The sequence below is a fragment of the Typopeltis vanoorti genome, chromosome 22, assembly GCF_054136105.1.
Source record: "Typopeltis vanoorti isolate ZY-2024b chromosome 22, IOZ_Tvanoo_1.0, whole genome shotgun sequence".
NCBI classification, from domain to species: Eukaryota; Metazoa; Arthropoda; class Arachnida; order Uropygi; family Thelyphonidae; genus Typopeltis; species Typopeltis vanoorti.
Genome location: NC_143570.1, coordinates 47,804,110 through 47,823,397, shown reverse-complemented (window position 1 = coordinate 47,823,397; position 19,288 = coordinate 47,804,110). Strand labels below are relative to the sequence as shown.

At 33.6% G+C, this 19,288-nt stretch overlaps 1 long non-coding RNA gene across 1 annotated transcript in view; it reads right to left on the bottom strand.

Annotated features, from left to right (window-relative positions):
* Positions 1-19,288, bottom strand: part of LOC150094402 (uncharacterized) — a 189,041-nt gene that overhangs the window by 61,327 nt on the left and 108,426 nt on the right. Inside the window, exons 2-3 of the long non-coding RNA XR_016550266.1 lie at positions 9,960-10,012; positions 2,010-2,076 (exon numbers count right to left, since the gene is read on the bottom strand). This is a non-coding gene — a long non-coding RNA (uncharacterized LOC150094402). The remainder of the gene's footprint in view (positions 1-2,009; positions 2,077-9,959; positions 10,013-19,288) is intronic.

Sequence of the window (19,288 nt, the reverse complement as noted above, 5' to 3'; positions counted from 1 at the left end):
TATATATATTCGAATGACGACCACAGTAATACCTGGAAGTTGCTCTCTTGTTTGGCGAATCACTGTCCAATGATACCAACACATTATCGTGCTGGAATATACCCTGTACTACCTAGGAAAACAGTCACCATGAACGGGTGTACCTGATCATCCACGATGGACAGGAGTTTTCACAGCAATCATAGTACAGCCTACGGGTAATAAGTTCTCCAAGAGATTTCCAGGAATACATAACCTACACCATAACTCTTCCATCTCCTTCCAGTTTCGGAGGGAATCCTCACTCCAATATTTCGTGTAACACTTCACCTTTCACACGGCTATAATTGAAAACGCGATTCATTCGAAAATCCAAGTTTTTCATCAGTACTATGACGTTTCTCGGATGCAGACTTATTCGTCATTCATTACTTCAAATACTGCACTTATATCTGAATGGGCGCCTACTTAGCAGATACATAATAGTAGTGAATACTTTGGCCTATGGTCTAGGAAACGGCTATAATCTAAAATCAATGATCAGTCTTTTTATTTTTCGTTTATGAACTTGCACAAAGGTGCGAGAAACCCGAGCTCTTCTCATGCATCAATGATGCGTGGAAATCCAATATCGACTGCGATTCTGCGCAGTATTCTATTAGAACATCATTCTGTAAAACGGCCTACAGTACCTGCGCTTTCCTGGATGCTGCTGCCCTTCTACTCTTACCGTATACACATACCTTTTTCGAAGTGGATGTGATCACGCCCTTTACCCATGCTGATCATTAACTTCAAAGAAACGTTACCGCACACACTTCTAATATCATGTATACTGACTTCGTGATAGGAGTATACGTGGCAAGGTAGAACGGCCCATTCTATATTAGAGGTTCTTGTATTGTGAATCCTCTGATTTGGTTTCAATAAAGACCGAAGCAACTAACTGTTCTTCTGGCTGGGTTGCCGAGTTTCAGAGAAGCGAAAACTAACTCAGTACAAGACCGACTATCACCTGCATTTGAAAAGGCTTCTCTCAATTCTCTGATTGGAGCGCGAGTTGTTTAAAATTACATTTTCGTCTTTGGAAAACAGGCTATTTTATAATAGCTTGTTTACGATATTTTATAGGAGAAAATATCGAAATTTCTTAAAATCACTAGAAGATTTTTTAACTGTTTCTGAAAAATCTTATACATGAATTCTTTATATGTATAGGCTATTAAACTAAAGATGAGACCTCATTTATTTGCAAAATTAGATGAAAACAGTTGTTTCTTAGGTGTCCATCTACTAGTAACTATACGCCTAATATTTTCTTATTTTATTCTTAAGAATTGTCGTAAAAAGAATTACTAAATATCAGTAATCTTTAAAACTTTCTCTAAAACCCTTTATAAAACGCTAAAAATTACTTGTTAACATTATTGTACCTACTGTATAAGAATTATTGTAATCGTATTAATTTTTCAAAAGATCCACAATGCACTGAGTTTTGTTCTTAAGACTATATACTAAGTGCTTAAATTCATATCAAGATCTGCGTCCTTATTTTTATGGGGGCCGTGAGGGTGGGGGGGGGGATGTGGTTTGAAAAAAACTAAAAGTTAGCAGTACCCCTAATAATACCGTCAAGAACTTTTGTCACTTTCCTTCTGTCCTACACTTTCGATTAATATGTCCACATTTAGTTCGAGACTTTATTCGAAAATGCTCGTGACGAACGGTCGATAATTTTAAAAAATCAAATTCCAATTAAATAATAAGGAAATGGAATATAATACACTACATAATATATATATATATTGTATAGTAGATGAAATGTATAATATATTTCCTCACCATCGTCTGAAGAAATGACATCTGTGCAAAGTATACGTGTACATACGTATTATGGCCTTTTGTTTTCTTAGTCTCGAGTGTAATCAATTGTTTATTCAGAATTTTGTTGAGTATATCAAAGCACTTTTTTGGCCTTCTTTATAATCATTAAACATAGTCACTTGCAATAAATAGGAAAGGAAACATACCTCATAAATTTTCGAAGTGGTCCTAATATCCATAGAAGAGTTGCTCAGATTGTGTTTTCGCAATGATCTGAAAGAAAACATTGGAATTAGTACGGAAGACATGACTTAAAATAAAACAAATATTTATATTAAGTTAACAAAATGCATATGAGTAAAACGATTAAATATGTTAAGAGGCGTTCATAGAGAGAAGTAATAACAGGAGAAAGAAAAAAAAAACTTTATTCCTCAAAAAAAAAAAAAAAAAAAAAAAAAAAAAAAAAAAAAAAAAACCCACCTCGTATTGAAAACAACTTCATATTAAGTTATTTTCAGTATGAAAATCTCTAGCAAAAATTGTCATTTGGGTCTCCAGATAATTTCAGATGAATGGCAGAATCTCTCTCTATAATTGGAATAATCCCTTCAGAAACGCATCAGTTATCAATCAAATAACGGAATGTTGTCCACTGAGGGAAACGTTCGAAACTCTTTTATAGCAATGGTTTAAATATTTTAAAATTTAAATATTTTAATTTGGCATTCACTTTTACCAAAATTATGCCACTGTTTATACATATTTAAAACAGCATAAAAAATACTATTGACTAATATAGTATTTTAATAAATTTTTTAATATTTATATTTATAGTATTTTTAATAATTACTAATATAGTAAAATACTAATATAGTATAGTTTTTTTTTATTTTTTATTTTTAATAAGGATGCTATTTTTTGAATTTGTGTTTCAAATTTAATACGTCTCACGTGAGTTTGTAGCTTATCTTCCGCCACATACATCTGTGATGAACGCTTGTTGTCTGACTAGATACAATATAGCTGCCAATGATCAAAATAATCATTAGGTTGTCATAATTATTATCTTTTCGGGGATTTAGGCTTGCCTGTTAAGATCTCATTCCATCTCTTCCTTGCTCGTTCCTGACTTTTAGGACACAAAAGTCAGGAACGAGTCTGGGTGGAATGGGAGTATCTTTCTGGAAAGTGTTCCTTCTTTTAATATGTTCAAACCACTTCTTTTGGTATTCGTATACCTTGTCCAATATTGAGTATTTTTAGGTCTCTAGTATTTCTATGCTACGTTTTTGTCCCTGAGGGTTCAGACTGTTGTACGTACAAATTTCATTTCTCAGGTTTCTATGTTTTTGTTTCTGCAGTTCTTATAGTTCATAATTCATTTACGTACAGTAAAGGAGATCTTGACAAAACTTCATAAACTTATTCTTGTGATTCTAAACTTGGTTAAGTTTGAAAATACTACTGATCATTCCTGTTTTCTTTGAAAAGTTTGAAATCAATGTCAGAGCTTCTTTTGTATATGATACAACATATCCGATTTTTAAAGCAATTAATGTGTTCTAAAATTTTATTTTTTATCATGATTTTACTTCTGACCGTCCTCTAAAAGCAATGATTTTTGGTTTATATTGATATTTTCATTTCAAATTATTTAGCGATTATGTTTAAGGAGTATATTGATCTCTGGAGTTCATTTTCACTTCTTGCTGTGATTATATTTGGTATCTGCAAACAAATTGGTATTAAATTTCCGAAATACATTTAAATACTGGTTTTATATTTTTCTTCCATTTCTTTACTATTTCATCTATATAGATATTAAGTAAGAGTGATGACATTGGGCATTCTTGACTGAATCCTGTTTATTGATTCCCATTTTGTAGTGAACTGCAAGCGGCTGATTTGTAAAGTTTAGATTCTAAAGTACAGTCCACAGTTAGTTCCTTAAGACTCTCAAACTCTTTCTAGTTATCTACAGATGCTATGTGTGTTTCTATGTTGAATTCACAATGTTCCTCCGTTAAGATTTTTAATGTAAAAGTTAGGTTAATACATGATCATCTTTTTCATAAGACATTTTGTTCTTCACAAAGTATATCTTCTATATATGATTTACGTTTTGTAGTTAATATTTGTTCATACTTATAATCAAGTATTTAGGAGTTATTGCATTTTTCACAAATGCACTTATCGCGTTTTTATATATTGAGATAATTGCCTTATTCCAACTTCTTGGGATTTTTCCTTGGGGCCAAATATTGTTACATAATTTTAAAAGTCGTTTGACGAACAGAAAGTTTGCCTATTTCATGACTTATATACTGTATTTATTCCATCTTATTTAGACTTTGTGTGCTTTATTTTGCTGTATTGCTTATTAAAACACAACAAAGTAAATCAGAAAAATTCCCTAGAGAAGATGGAATAAATATAGAACTTATTAAACTCTTCATCAAGCGACCTATAAAATTAACAATATCTGGTATCTCAAAGATGGAATAAAGCACTTAGCTTGTAATGTCATTTCCTCCACTGTAGTTAGAAGTTAGTATTATATTAGTTTAATATTTACTAAAATATTAAATAAGGCTGATCTAATATCCACTTTACTTATATAAAATTAGTTTAAGTTTCATTAAAATCTTGCGCAAATTCCTGAAAGAAATCCATCTAGGTTCAATCTTTAATTATTTTACGTTCCACTTTTGCTCTATCGTCCTTATTCATGTTTCTTAGAAATATGTATTTAGTATATTCACTGTAAGATCTCTTTACAATTTTGCTACGAAGCGATCCCATGTTTCTCTATTCTTTTTCTACCATGCTTTTTTGCTATTGCCCTTTTGTATTTATAATTAATTTCTGCTTTTATTGATTTTGTGGTTATTGTTTGTGTGATGCTTCTTTCTTGTCTTTGATTCCTATAAACTTGCCCCAACAAATGCACTAGAAAAATTCCAAGGAATTATGTTGGTGCATTTATTAGTATGTTTTTAAATTATTCCATTCTGTCTCTAATATTTTCTTTTATTTTCTCTTTTTTTTATTTATTCTTTGCAAATAAAAGTAGCTAATACTTTCATCATCCAATAGTTGAACTCTAAAAAATTAATCGGTATTTCTCTTTGCCTTTATTTGGTTAATTTTAAACCATCTTAGCTATAAATTCAGGTTAACCAAACTTGATTAGCCTATTAAAATGTTAGGTTTTAAGACGGTTCTGTCAACAGTTATTTAAATATAATTTCTCCCTTTTTTTAAAATATAAACGACCTCACTTTGTTAATCAGAACTTAATGCTAATTATCAGATTTCTGATTCTCCCAAACTTAAAAAATGGAGAATTGGTACGATAACTTAAAGCTGTACCGCGAATCGACTTCTACCAGCTACTGCTTACGTCTTTTATATGGCTAGAGAAAAGTGGCTGAATGGTCCTGGCTAGTATGGTGGAGTCCCCATGAAAACACTAGTAAAAAAAGATATTGTGGAAATGACGCATTTAGGAAAAAGTGACTGGTAAGAGGTGATATCACTGTCAAGCAGACTGTTTTTTCTTGGACAGCATTAGGATTCTTCAGGAAGTTCTCAGTGTACTACTCCAATTCCAAACGCGGGAGAATAGCAGCACTGTAAACCTATAATGGCCTGAAATATAATTCACGAAGTGCTAAGAACTATATAATATAGTTCTTAGCACTTTATTTGATTTATTCAAACCCTCCTTCAGGCCTGAAGTAGGGTTTGAATGAAATAGACCACCAAGATCCTAGGAGGCTGAAGAGATCTTGAATCTGATGTATCATGGCAAAATTAGTCAGATGCGGGTCATTACAAGAAGGAAAACCAATCAGGACATAGATCTGAGCGCTACCAAGAGTAATAGAGAGCAAAGTAAGTTCTTCTTTCCGAGGTATAAGAGAATCGTATTTTAAGAGTATTCTGGCTCACAAGATTATCCTCACTCCACTTGAAGAGCAGCCAACTATCAGTATCTAAAACATCGGTTATGCTAGAGAAGTCCGAATTATTTTAGCAATTCTAGGCCTGTCGTTAAAAGAGCAGGAACGGAGTGCACTTTCACCAGCTAAACTACTGACAGAGATTCAGACTGTCATTTGGGCCCAGCGGCAGAGCATTGGCTAAAGTACAGGACCTTAGCGCACTGACATCAAGAGAGAATTCTGACAAAAGTAGAAAATCCACCATGATAAGCAGATCACAAAATACCAATATGACATGAGGAAGGGGGCTATAACAGATCCGATATAATGGCCTGCAAAAGTTAACTGCAACGAATTTATACGAACCTTTTGATTTGGAAAATGTTGAGGAGACTTCATTTTCTAGAGAAGAGAGTCATAAGATTACAGTTTGCTTGTTTACTTATTTTAGAGACAGATTAAAATAATGTCTCCGTGATGTTGGGTAGATGTTAGATAATATGTAAACTCTAGCGATGCATGTTAATGAATTCTCAACCAATCCGTCGCTTAATAAGTAATTACACATAAAATATTAGCATGGTGTATATTGTACCTTTATATAATATACATATTATACTTTATTAATAGTATATATATACTTTATTAATAGTATATATATACTTTATTAATAGTATATATATACTTTATTAATAGTATATATATACTTTATTAATATATATATATATATATATATATATATATATATATATATATATATATTAATTTATTAACATATTAAAATATTAATTAATTAATATGTATTAATATATATACTTTATTAATATAAATATTATACTTTATACAAGATTTTGGAGCGCCGCTATTCTCTGTGATTAAACCAAAGTCACTATTTAGTAAAGCTTGTGTTGTAGGATGTTTAAAGTTCGAAGATACCCAGTTCGTTTCGTTAGATGAGCTTTCTATTACTTGAACTTTGTAGCATCGATTTGTTTCATTTAATGTGATGGCCTTCAATTTATTTCGCTGACTACACTTTGATAGTATTGAGAAATATTGGCATGAAATGAATTTAGCGGAAATTTATGTACATAGAATCAAAACAAAATTTTAGTGACTGATAATATTTAAAGTTTAAGGTTTAAAATTATTAGTTTAAAGGTATACACTATCTTATTAATGTTTTCCTTCCCCAGTTTTTAAATCAGTGATTTCCTACTCATGAACGCCTAAAATAAAAATATAAGGCGTATTTTGTAAACATTTCTGTGACCTTAAACACACAATTTATAGTAGGCCATACATCTACCTCAAAAATTCAGATTATCTTTTTCTTCTACTTGCAACGTCGACGGATTAATAAATTGGGCTTTTTGCAGAATTTTTCCTAAAATAACACATCAAATTTAATTTGTTACGCATTTCTGGAAATCAAAGTGACGAAACTGGAATTATGTCAAGTCATCCCTTCAACTACTCTATCGATTGTGGTTCCCATTACGGTTTACTTGTCATAAAATCTATCGGAATGTGTTACGATACTTCAGTATTACAAATTCAATGAAATAGTCATTATTTAAATATATTTTATTTTAGAAATATTAGGATGTATTTGAATCTATTAAATATCAATCGGTTTTTAAAAAATTAGAATGTAAGTTTTTCATTATAATAAATTATAATAAATAAAAAATAAATAAATTTATTTTTTTATTTATTATATTTCATATAACAAGTTTGAGTTTTTAAATAACAAAAAAACACTAAGAATCCGAAAGGTAGTAGTCATGATTTTGTTGGAATGCACAATTTTAAGCTGAAGCTTAAAATTGTTTTCCCACCCGATTAATATTAATGAAAAATTTCGTTTATTACAGGGATTCGCTGAGTAAGTCAGTAATGCGAGTTTCTAAGCAGATGTAATAATGTTATCGGATTTCAACACACTTCGAAGCTGACTTTAAAACCGACTTCATTTTGATAAAATCGACTAGAATATGATAACATTAAGTACCTCCTGTAATCAGTAGTTGTTACGCTGATTACTGGGTGAATTTAATTGGTGTATCACGTGTACTCTCCTGTTCGAATTCCGTATCGACAACACACACACACTCTTGTCTCTGTGACCGTTGATTTAATATAAGCTTTGTGTTTCGCTTTCCCCATGTAAAATTCATTCATCTCAAAGTCCCAAGGTACACAAAATACTAGCGTGCTCGCTAGGATGTTAGAGTCCTGGAGAAAATCATGATAGGAGGAAAAATGCGTTTGAACTTTATGGGATTTTAATGGTATAAATGCCGACAGGGCCATAATTATTGGCGCGGGTTTTTCAATTCACACGCTTAATAATGATAATGCATTTTTAATGATTCATTTATTTAAGCAACAAAAATATTTTAGAATTTCCTCGCTTGTATTCGGAGCATAGAAATGCACACAACATCACCCGCAACCTGCAGGTTGTGGTTATGCACACATTTGTTTTCTTCCTGCCTGCCTACCTGTTAATGTAGCGATGCAATACTACCTTCAGCAGCTAAAGTACAATATTTTAACTCCACAGCCGGAGATCTAATAAACTAAAGAAACCCTTTCATTATTTATACGCATAACATTTTTATTTGTGTGTGGTAGCAATGATTGTTTAATATCCGGATAGCAAACTAAATATATTCATTTTTGTAAATTGAATATAACAAGTTACGCAAGGAGAACTATTGTCACACTGAAGCATGTCATCCATGTTATTAGTTCAAGGGTACGAGTCATGCATGACCGCTTTCTTATTTATCCAGGCTATTTTAAAACTTGGTGCGTTTGATGTTTTCACATCGCGGGTGATAGCATCAAACGCACCAAGAAATATTAGGAGCCACATTTAAATACGTATCAGAAATACTTACATTTTAGGAGTGGTTTAGGACCTCTAACTGCCATCTTCCCTTGCTTTATCAGGTTATAAGCTATAGCGTACTTTTTAAATTGATTAACCAAGTGAGGGCCGTAAAAACTTTCAGCTTCGTGCAATTGTTTCGAAGAGGATTCACCCGATACCAGAACTACCATTTAATGGTTTACGGTATTAATAAATTATCTCTGAGCCAAGAAATGACGCGGGACTTATAACGGGCTCGTGCACGAATTCTCTCTCTAGGATATCAGTTACAATGTGACTAACAAGTACAAAAAATGACATTTGTTTCTAACCTAGCTTGAGGGCATAGAGTTTAAAACTTCTAGGGGAATATTGTCTGCCTTACAGTTATAAACTCAAACTCAAATATAAACTCATAAATGATTTTAAATCTCTTCGTTCCCGCTTCTTTTAATGTCGTTGACCCGTTAATAAATGGAAACGTTCCAAACCCTCAGAGTTTACATATTATGCAATATTAACCGGGAGCACGCGTCTGACGCGTTATTCAGTTAATTCTCGTGTTATTTTCCTCCTAAGAGAGTAGGGGAACATATCGCATCTTAATTTATTATCTTACTACTTCTAGTTGTAAGAACTTCTAGTTATAAAAACAGCTATTCTAATATGAGAATAGCTGTTTTTATAAAAGCATGGGAACTTGACGGTCAACTGTTCATTAAGACGAATCAATTCCGACTGAATACGCAGTGATATTGTTTATTGATAAACACTAAAAATGAAAGCATTATTTAAATTTGTAATCTTCATTAGTGTGACAGAAGAATGTACCAGAAAGCTATTTTTGAAAACAACAATTACCAGGTCATTATTTCAATTAGTCTGTAGTAGCAAACGACAGAATTGCACGTCACTTCATTTATAATCAGTTATCCAATATAGAGAATAATTATTCGTACAGCTGCAGTAATTTACAAAATATTAATTGAATTCCCAACTCCAAAATTTGCAATAAAGTGTAAAATTAGATAAATTAATATTAAAAATTAATTTAAAAAGGGATTTCAAGTTAAAAAGAGAAAGCAGTTCTGCGAATGAAACTGCTCTATTTATACCAATAAAATGACAACTATTACAGAACGTTTACATTGCTCAATTGACCTTCGGCTATCAATCGCGATGTTAATACCGTTAACTTTTCTCGTAAACGGTGATTCTTTACTTATTACAAAATATATCTTTATGTTAGAAATTTGTTTTAATAAAATGCTTACAATCTTTCCCATGTAATTATTCCCATAAATAAATATTTAAATATTACTTACCTCCTTTCCACCGAATTCATTTGAAACCTTTTCTTTCTTCACAGATTTCGTATCTATAATGAAACAAGCATGTGCATTTTAAATATGTGGAAATAATTATATCATTAAGAATTCATTTCTTGACTTAAAGATTACTAAGTAGACACATTTTAAAAAATCGCGTCGAGTCATTCAAATTGTTATAAAATTATTCAAATTATCGAACAGGTACGATACAGACAATGCACATTCATTTCTTACCTTTCTTCTGTCTACCTGCAATCTGGGAATGTACTCATGGCGCCATCTATAATGCTCAAACAATAAGATAAAGAAAATTACATTTTAGGTTACTTAGCGCTTCAAAGAAGTGACACATTTAGATTAAAAGCTTAGTATTGAATCCAGGAATATTTCTTTGTGGCTTTTGTTTGTCAGCAGAACCCATTTGAAATCTAGAAGTTTTTTATTTGGGGGGGGGGGGGGGATACGTCTACGATAAACAAGTTCAAGTCATTTATTCCAACAATAAGATAAAGAAACCACGAGATAAAGAACCACGTTTACGTGTTTCGTGAACGTGGTTCAAAAGCAACTTAAAAAACCAAGACAGATAAAGCCTACCTCGGTTTGTGACGTCGGTCAACAATCTCTGAAGTCCACGTTTCCTAGGGCCGCAATTAAATTTGATACGGCCAATTACGTGGCATGTAGAATTATAAGTACTTTCTGATGGCTTAGACCAGAGTGATAGATTATTAAGGTGTCCTACAATTTTACATGCCATTTTGCATCATCGACGTAAATGATTTCTTTCCAGGCTTCATGAAATGTACTGAAAAAACCCCTTTCCACCCAGTGGATCGTATAACATTGTTTTATCATTAAAAAAAAAAAAACTGCCAACAGGACATCTAGTTAAATATGTTTTAAGTGTCCAAATGATATAGACGTCTTCAGTATATGAGTATTTATATATTGTAATGTCTTCCAACATCCGAGTGTTGAGTTATGACCTTTATCTTAACACTTCGATGGGTTGATGCACCTCACACATATGTCACTGCAGAAATAATCAAGCGATAACGGCAATCGTAAGTGGCAATGATTGAATTAATACAATGATCTCCAATACTTTCTATTTTCTAATACAGGTTCGAAAACCTTCTTTATGGCCATCATCAAAAAGACATTAGCTAAACTAAGTTAGGAGAAAATGCGAGCCCTAAAACAAAAGGGAAAAGAACAAAAAAGCACTGTTCTAAGACATTCGAGTAAGTATATCCGATAGTGGTAGGCTTGGCTGTATCTTCAAGGTGGAAGCTGGACTATTATGGGGAGCACACAATTTTTCCGCTACTTTTCTTAACTCATTTATAAGTTAACAGCAAGGAACACAGAAGGGGAAAAAATGCACACCCACGCACAAATAAATAAGCTCATGTGGTTTCAAAATGGGACTGCAGAGGATGCTATAGTCCTATTGTTTTTTAAAAAATTCGAATACCACCTATGAAAGATTGTTACCTCTTACATTGCTAAACATAGATAATTCTGTTTCCTCTACTAAAGACCAAACGAGGACCTTTTTCAAACCTCTTCACAACTTGGTAGTTAAATATCGACGCGACACTTAGTGATAAATATAGTCTTTAATAAATAAACGTTCAACTTTTGCCATTCCCAAAGACATTCAGCTCTTTAACTCCTCTGTAAACGGTCTATAGACCAAACAGCGAGATATTTACCACACATGTCAAAATGCATCATTATTTAAGGGCGATGTTTCCCTAACTGCTTCTTCATTTTCTTATCCATGCATTCCGTTTCCATCTTTTAATGTAGTAGGCAAATGTTGATTTTCAAACTTATCATTGTGGTACGCTGATCTTGTTGAAGAAGTGGTTAACATATGCGATCTCCAGCCTCTTGACTGGAGATCCAATCCTGCCATGGGTATGAATGTTTTTGATTCTTCTAGCTCTATTTTGATAGGAAATATGTGACTATCACTTCTTCAAGGATGTGACTTCACTCTCAAAACCCAATTAGGTACAGAAGTGACCATTCGCCATCCATGACGCCAAATATGAATAACTAATTGCCTACAATTTTTCGATCAGATTTTATTAATATGGTAGTATTTAACCGATCGAAACTGAATAGGTTTGGCAAAAATAGTTCTGTAAGAGTAAAATGTCAAGTCGTTCTTTAATCGTAGATATCCGCGAACGATATACACTGATAGATGTGTTAATTCAAATAAAAAAATAAAAAAAAATACAATAAAAATCCACAAACGGAATTAGTTTCCTCCATGAACAGTATCAAAGTAAATTTATTTGTGAGTGCTCGAAATCATAACTGTTCCGAAAACAATAATCATTGTGCGCATTTGTATTCTCGAGGGCAGCTGAATATCATTTTAAAAGGGTGGATCCTTCATAAATTTCAAAGATAATTCCTTCTTCGATTCATCCAGCTGCCGTATATAATTTCGGAAGCCGTGTACTTCACGCAGCACTGCAGCTTCAAAACAGGTTGCATTCGAAGCGAATGCTCCAATTCATTCGTGTAACGGAGCACCCCAGCCTCACCAGAAGATCACCGTCCTTTCCTGTTATCACCCATCGGAATGCTAAGGTGTAATTAGGTGTGCTGTAGCGTCCCTCAAAAGCCTTCATTTCCTCGTACAGGTCTCCGCAGTGACTATACAATTTCCGGTTTCTATGGTTACTGCTACTGCCATGCGGTTCTATGTAATAAGATTTTAGTGCTGGGAATTCGGTTTTGTATTTCTTCGTCCTTTAATAGGCTACGGAAACATACCGATACAAGATGCTGTAAGGTTGCCTAATCAGATGATTCTAAGGACTAATTATTTTCGCCTTTCATCTCTCCGAAGAAGAAAACGGAGCATTGTATGAGCCCTTTGAAACTCATGGGATAAGGCTAGTACACAAACAAGCACTCTTTGTGTACGACTTTGTTTTGTTTGTAGAATATGTTTAAAAATTCATTCAATCGACTTAGGAGAATTATTGAGTTTTGTATAAAAGAAACTTGGAGTGTAATCCACTTCTGTTTGTGGAGAAGGAAACGTTTCTTTTTTTTTCTCTCTATTATCCCTAGTGTCAGAATAGGATTACACAAGATGCAATTCTGTAAATCGTTAACTCTACATTACGAAAGTCCTGAGTTTCGTTTCCTTAATATGATTATGAGCTTAAAAAAGGATCATAGAGGTAGGAGAAAGAGAGTAAAAGAAACATATTTGGAGACTCCTTTCTATACTTGTTTGCGATTGCATAAATTTTTTTAAATGAGCGTTTGACATTTTCAAAGGAACTACTTGCCAATTTTTAGAATTGACTTCCATGCACACTTCTAAAATTGACTTGCTGACAGACTTTTAAAAATGAATTTTCTGACTTTTTTTTTAATGAATGCCTTGATATGTATATGATTAACTTTCTAACCCTTTTCTGAAAGAAGTTTCTAATAATCCTTTAAGAAAACAGATTAATTATTCTTTAAAAGAAAACTTTGACAAGAAGTCCCTTAAAAGTATACAAAAAATATTTTCTGACGCTTATCAGAAGAATTTCTAGATATATTTATATGATATATATTTGGAATGATTGGCATGGAATTAAAGCCAAAGCACCGAAGATTATAAGCCATTTATATGGAATTCCAGCGAATGCTTCAGGTATATTAAACGTCAGATCAAGCGATATTTGATCCTGATGCTTTTTCCATTCATGTTGAGGAAATTGTTGATTTCGCAGTTTTCTATTAGATTACACAAACGTCAGTATAGCAATTTGTAAAGCATCAACGCATATTTTAGATCCAATGTTAACAACAGATTGAAATTTGAATGGTAGAAATGTAATTCCTAACTAATAATTCAAAATACTACCTATTTCAGGTCTTCCACTACCAAATTATCTATTGTTTAACCTAGATATCAGCATCGATTTCATTAATCATATATGAACTTTGGGGATTATTTTACCAAAGAATAGATCGGTGTGTTTAGGGAAGTTACACTGCCTACTCTCGGTTCTCCATAACGTGCATCTTGGAGAGATTTTGCTTCTAACCAATTGAACAAAAGAAATTGCGTTCGCTTCAACATCCCTGAATTCACTTTAGTCCTCATGTTTATTCCTTCAGTATACGTTATTTATAAAAGAAAGGAAATGCTTTCAGTAATGTTCAATAGCTATAAATACTGCAGCTTAATTTTATTATTGAATTTTTCGTATGTGTGTTTATAGAGATTGCCTATCTTAAACTAGATTATTGCTTTCCTATTGTTGCCACCAGCAATTTTCTTACTTCCAGTGCAGATATATCGAACATTGTAAATAAAAAATGACCAAGACAATGTGGGAGGGAGGGAGTAGAGAGAGAGAATATTTTTATTTCGTTGATAGCTACTTTCTTCCTTATGCGATGTATATAGTCAATACGTTTTCAACTCATCGCAATAAATAATTCTTGACAATAGGAAATGCAGTCTATGGTTTAGAATGCATTACACAAATCTGTTTATCGGTCAATTTCTTATTCAAATATATCAAAATAACCATCTATAAAACCCAGATTCCTTTGAAATTGAAAAATATTTCCAGAAATTGAGGAAAAAAGGGAATTTACAATAAGTAAATATTAAACGAACGAGAGGGAAATATGTGAGTTATAAAAGAAGAACAGGAAAGAAACACAAGGCTTTGTGATTCATCCCTCCCTCCAACAGAAACGTGTCGACTTGCATTGTATTCATCGCGACTATGAAACTTTCTTCTGTACGCCGGAGTGTGGGTGACCCTGGATGATGGATGAGTTGTCTCAAAATCCCAGATAAGGTTATCTGTGCGGAAAATGCCTTTTACATCATTTATGAGCATCATTAACACTAAGTGTACACAAGTGATCCAACAAAAATAACATACTAAAAATCTTTCCGGTTTCATAAATACTTTCTTTCCAAGAAGGAAACTTTCACTTTATCACTGAGAGAAGCATAATATTTTAGCTCCAAATTTGTGCTTTTCGGATGTTAGATGATTTCAATTCTTTTTTTCTTTGCTTCTTATGTTATCTTGATTCATTATTGATGTGTATACGGTCTTTATTAGGATATACCCAGCAATTGTGGATATTCACAGCTCCGTTCAGGTGAAAGTGAGCCTCCCCACACCAAAAAAAAAAAAACAAATATTCACAGCTACGTGGCGTCCAACTCTACTCGAGCAAGGAATGTTAAAGATAATGTCAGTCGACTCTCCTGCAGGCGTAATCCTGTGTCAGGCTTATCTTGAATGGGTACAAATGCAGAATATTCAGTAGAATATTTCAGACAGTTGTAAGGTACATCCATATGTTTTGATACAGCAAGTATTTTGCTCGAGCTGTTCATAAGCAAAGCACATGACCATGCTTTTATGTATCCATCTTTTTAAACTCTCCTGACACTTGTCGAGTTGCGTGATATGCAAATTCCATGCATTTGGTGTTTAATAACGCCCCTGGTGGTGAATTTTGGAACTGTTGTTTTTCTCAGATATCTAGTCTGCATGACACACAATGTACTCATGCAAAGTTTCGGGTTGGAAAAGGAACGTTAAAGCGAATATCAGTCGATTTTCAGAGTCCTGCAGGCACAACTCCTGTGTCAGGGTTATCTTGAATTGGTACAAAGAGAATCTTCCGTAGAAATTTCCAGACAGTTGTGTAAGGCACATCCGTATGCCTTGATAAGTATTGAAGTATTCACGAACTAATTACTTGAAATATCCTTAAAGGGATAGTTTCGGATTGGAAAGACTAGAATAGAAATCTATAAAATACAGGCGAGAAAACAAATGGAAAAGTTCTCTTTAGTTGTTAGGGTCATTTTTTTTTCAGTCAGTATGCAAGTCAGATTATGGCTGGATAGATAATAATAAAACTCAGAATTTAAGATCTCTATTAACCATTTCAATGTTGATTGGAGCATTCAAGCCATATAAAAGTATGTTTATAGTACGTAAACAAAACTCTTGTCGAGATTTTATAAAATGCGTTGACTGATTTAAAAATCATCACCTCTTGAGCGAGTTCTTTGACATCATGATATGTCTCGGGACGGTATCAATGATCTAGAATTCAAGTGCTCTTTTCTTTCATAACAATCTTTATAGAAAGCACATTCCACAACAAAAATATCTTGCATTTATTTTTATAATTTTTGAATTTGTTGAATATTCAAGATGATGACATACAAAATGTAGTCCATTATAACGTGAAGAAAAGTTGTTTCTCTTACTGAGATCATCTCTGACTGGCTGGACTGCCATAAGAAGAGTCGGTATACGGAGTTGTCCACGTAGTGGAGACGGCAATTACTTATATAGGGGAATTAAAAACTCAGTCCGGAATAATAATTTAGAGTGGTCTTTTTTAAAAGTAAGCGTTGCAATGGAAGAACAGCCCTCTAAATCAAAACTAATTACATCTTGTAATATCCAAGGGGAGTTTATGGCACAATGGCATAAAGATAAGGGATAGATCGATGCTTGTAATAGACTAATTTCTTTTCTTCTACTATTTCTTATCCTTTGCTCCCCGTCTGTAGAACTGAGAGGAGGAAGAGAAAGATTAATCAGGAAGTTGGAATCTTGAAGCTTTGTTGAGAATAAGAAAATAATTGAAACAAAATGAGAGGTTGAGGTTAAAAAAAATGCAAATATAAGAGCTATTCACTGTGGTTTGAAAAACGAAAGCTGAGCTTATAGGATTTGTCTGAAATTAAAAAAAAAATGTCGCCAAAGTAGTTGTATGCATCTAAACGTCTAGTTATATTTTTTTGTTGGCTGCTTACTAGTACTGTGGAATTTTAATTTCACTTCATATGCTGATCTAAATGGCTTTCGTTCGCTTTTCCTTTATTGCATAAGATATTTGTACTTTAATTATTTTGCAAATCTAGATAGATTAATTCTGAAGTCGAGCCTTCCTATTTTTCCTTCCCTCTACAAAATCAATAATTTATCCACAGTATTGTTTAAAAAGCGTTCTAATTAAAATAGTGCTATAAATTTGAATTTATTATATTCACACACGCATATTTCTCACAAAATTCAGGACGGTGAACAAGATGAGATCACTTACATACTTAAGGAAGCATCTCCTACAACCATGCCTAATTTTTACTATCACCTCGTCCTCCGCAAAAAAAGAACAAAAAACTATGCCCTGTTAACTACGTAAAGTGACCTCGCGAAATTTCCAAAAAGACTGTCCTCAGTTGCACTCTAATCGTGTTTCGCAGTCCAGCACCCGCCTGTGAGGAAATATCTGAACAGCCTAGTCACCGTGACGCTCTTCAACTGTGTCTTCAGGTCAATGACGATGCACGTCTGCCATGTCAGAAACTGGTATTATCCACTCCATTGTCTCGCACACAGGTTTCCGTGACATGGCCACTTTCCGAACCTCCTTTGTGAGCAGGCCACCCCAACTCTGGTTTTAGATAGGTTAGCCGTTACATTCACTGATTCTGTTGTTAGCACTCCGACTTTGTTGGCAAAAGTAAGCAAAGTCCAAACTGAACATCCATATTAACTTAATACACTTTCCTGAGACCAGATAGCAATGATTTTACCAGGGATAGAGATCAGCACATTACAGGGGGGGGGGGAATGTTCTGCTGAACTATTAACTTTTCAACGTAATATATGAGTAGATTAACTTAAAACTTGATTGTTAATTTACTTAACAAACTTAACAAACGTATTATACATCTTTGAGGTGACATCAATAACATCGATGTGGTGCATAATGTTAACTTTGGGAAATACAAATATAATACAATACGAATGAAAAAGGGAGAAACAAACTAAAGGAGATATATACTTTTTTTTTCCCATGCATGAACCAACGTTGCAGGTATATCCGGGAATACAAGCGAGCATTATTCAATCATTTTATTCAAGCACTTAAAATTCCATCCAGACAAGAATCTGATACTAAAATTGGGATCTTTTAGAGAGGAGAGAAGAAAGAGGGGATATTTACCTATCAAGTTAATCTTCTGTGACAAATATATTTTTATCGTTAATTTGCGCATCACTACCGAAGATTACGTTGATAAACCTGCTCAGATTTCGTAGCAGTCTGAGAAGAGAATGAAAATTGCTGAATATCACCCGACATACTTCTAACATCCTACAGAATAGAAGTAAAAATAATATAAAATAATTATTTTTTTTTATTTATCCTGTCCTTTAAAATCCTCCAACCTGCCAGGACGTAGACGTCCAGCTAAATGTGGATACGATTCTGATACACATATTGAATAACATGGATAAGAAGTGCAATTCGGTCTCACTATTTATCCACCGCGGCCGGTAGGCGTGTTATCTCATTAATTTGGGTTTTGTTCGATTAAGGAGCGGAGAACTCCCCTTAATTGGGTCTCTGAAATTGTAGTCATTGATTCCTATGAGCATGCCACCGCTGTTTCCATTCGTGCATCGGGTTTAGTAAGTATACGGAGAAGTTAGCAGTCGTTCTGTCATCTTCACTGTTGTGGATCATTGAACTAGAAATACTCGTGTGGCTATTGGATAGAAAAAATTGTTAATAGATATGGTGTTAAGATATCCTAGCTTGTTATCAGTGTAACAGGCTGCACTCATCTAAAAAATCTGTGATACGACGTCACAAACTGAAGAATTTGTCATTGTTTGTCCGTTAGCAATGTAAACAATTGAAGTTTAACTAATCAAATTCTTTCCCACGTTTCTCCACAATCTCATTAAAAAAACAGAACTTAACGGCTGTCTGATCACGAGATGATATCAGTAACTGTTCAGGTTTATGTTAGGAAGACGGAACACATAATGTAAGAGTGAAAAGGAAGAACGTACGTTTCGTTCGCTCCAGTTTTTGTCTAATTCAGTCGACGAGAATGAATAACTGCTCGCGCAGTTATTAATGGCCTGTTCTGCGGCACATTTCTCTAGAGACAGCAGTTGGTTGCTGTCGTAGGGGATGCAGTATAAACCCTAATGACGCTCTCCATTTTTGTGTTTTACTTTAGCATTAGTGGTAGGGAGAATGAAATTAGTGGGCTATTTACAAGAAACCTTTTATCTCGGGAGAGAGAGAGAGAGAGAGAGAGAGAGAGAGATGTTACACAAGACGTCAATAATTGCTTATTAACAGCATAGATGAAGGAGTTTTGCAGTAATGCTCTTTCCGTCCTAATGATATTTCGTCAATGGATGAAAGAGGATTTTACTAATTATGAAGCATTTTTTTTCTCTTTTTACTTACTATGTTTCCCCTCTCCC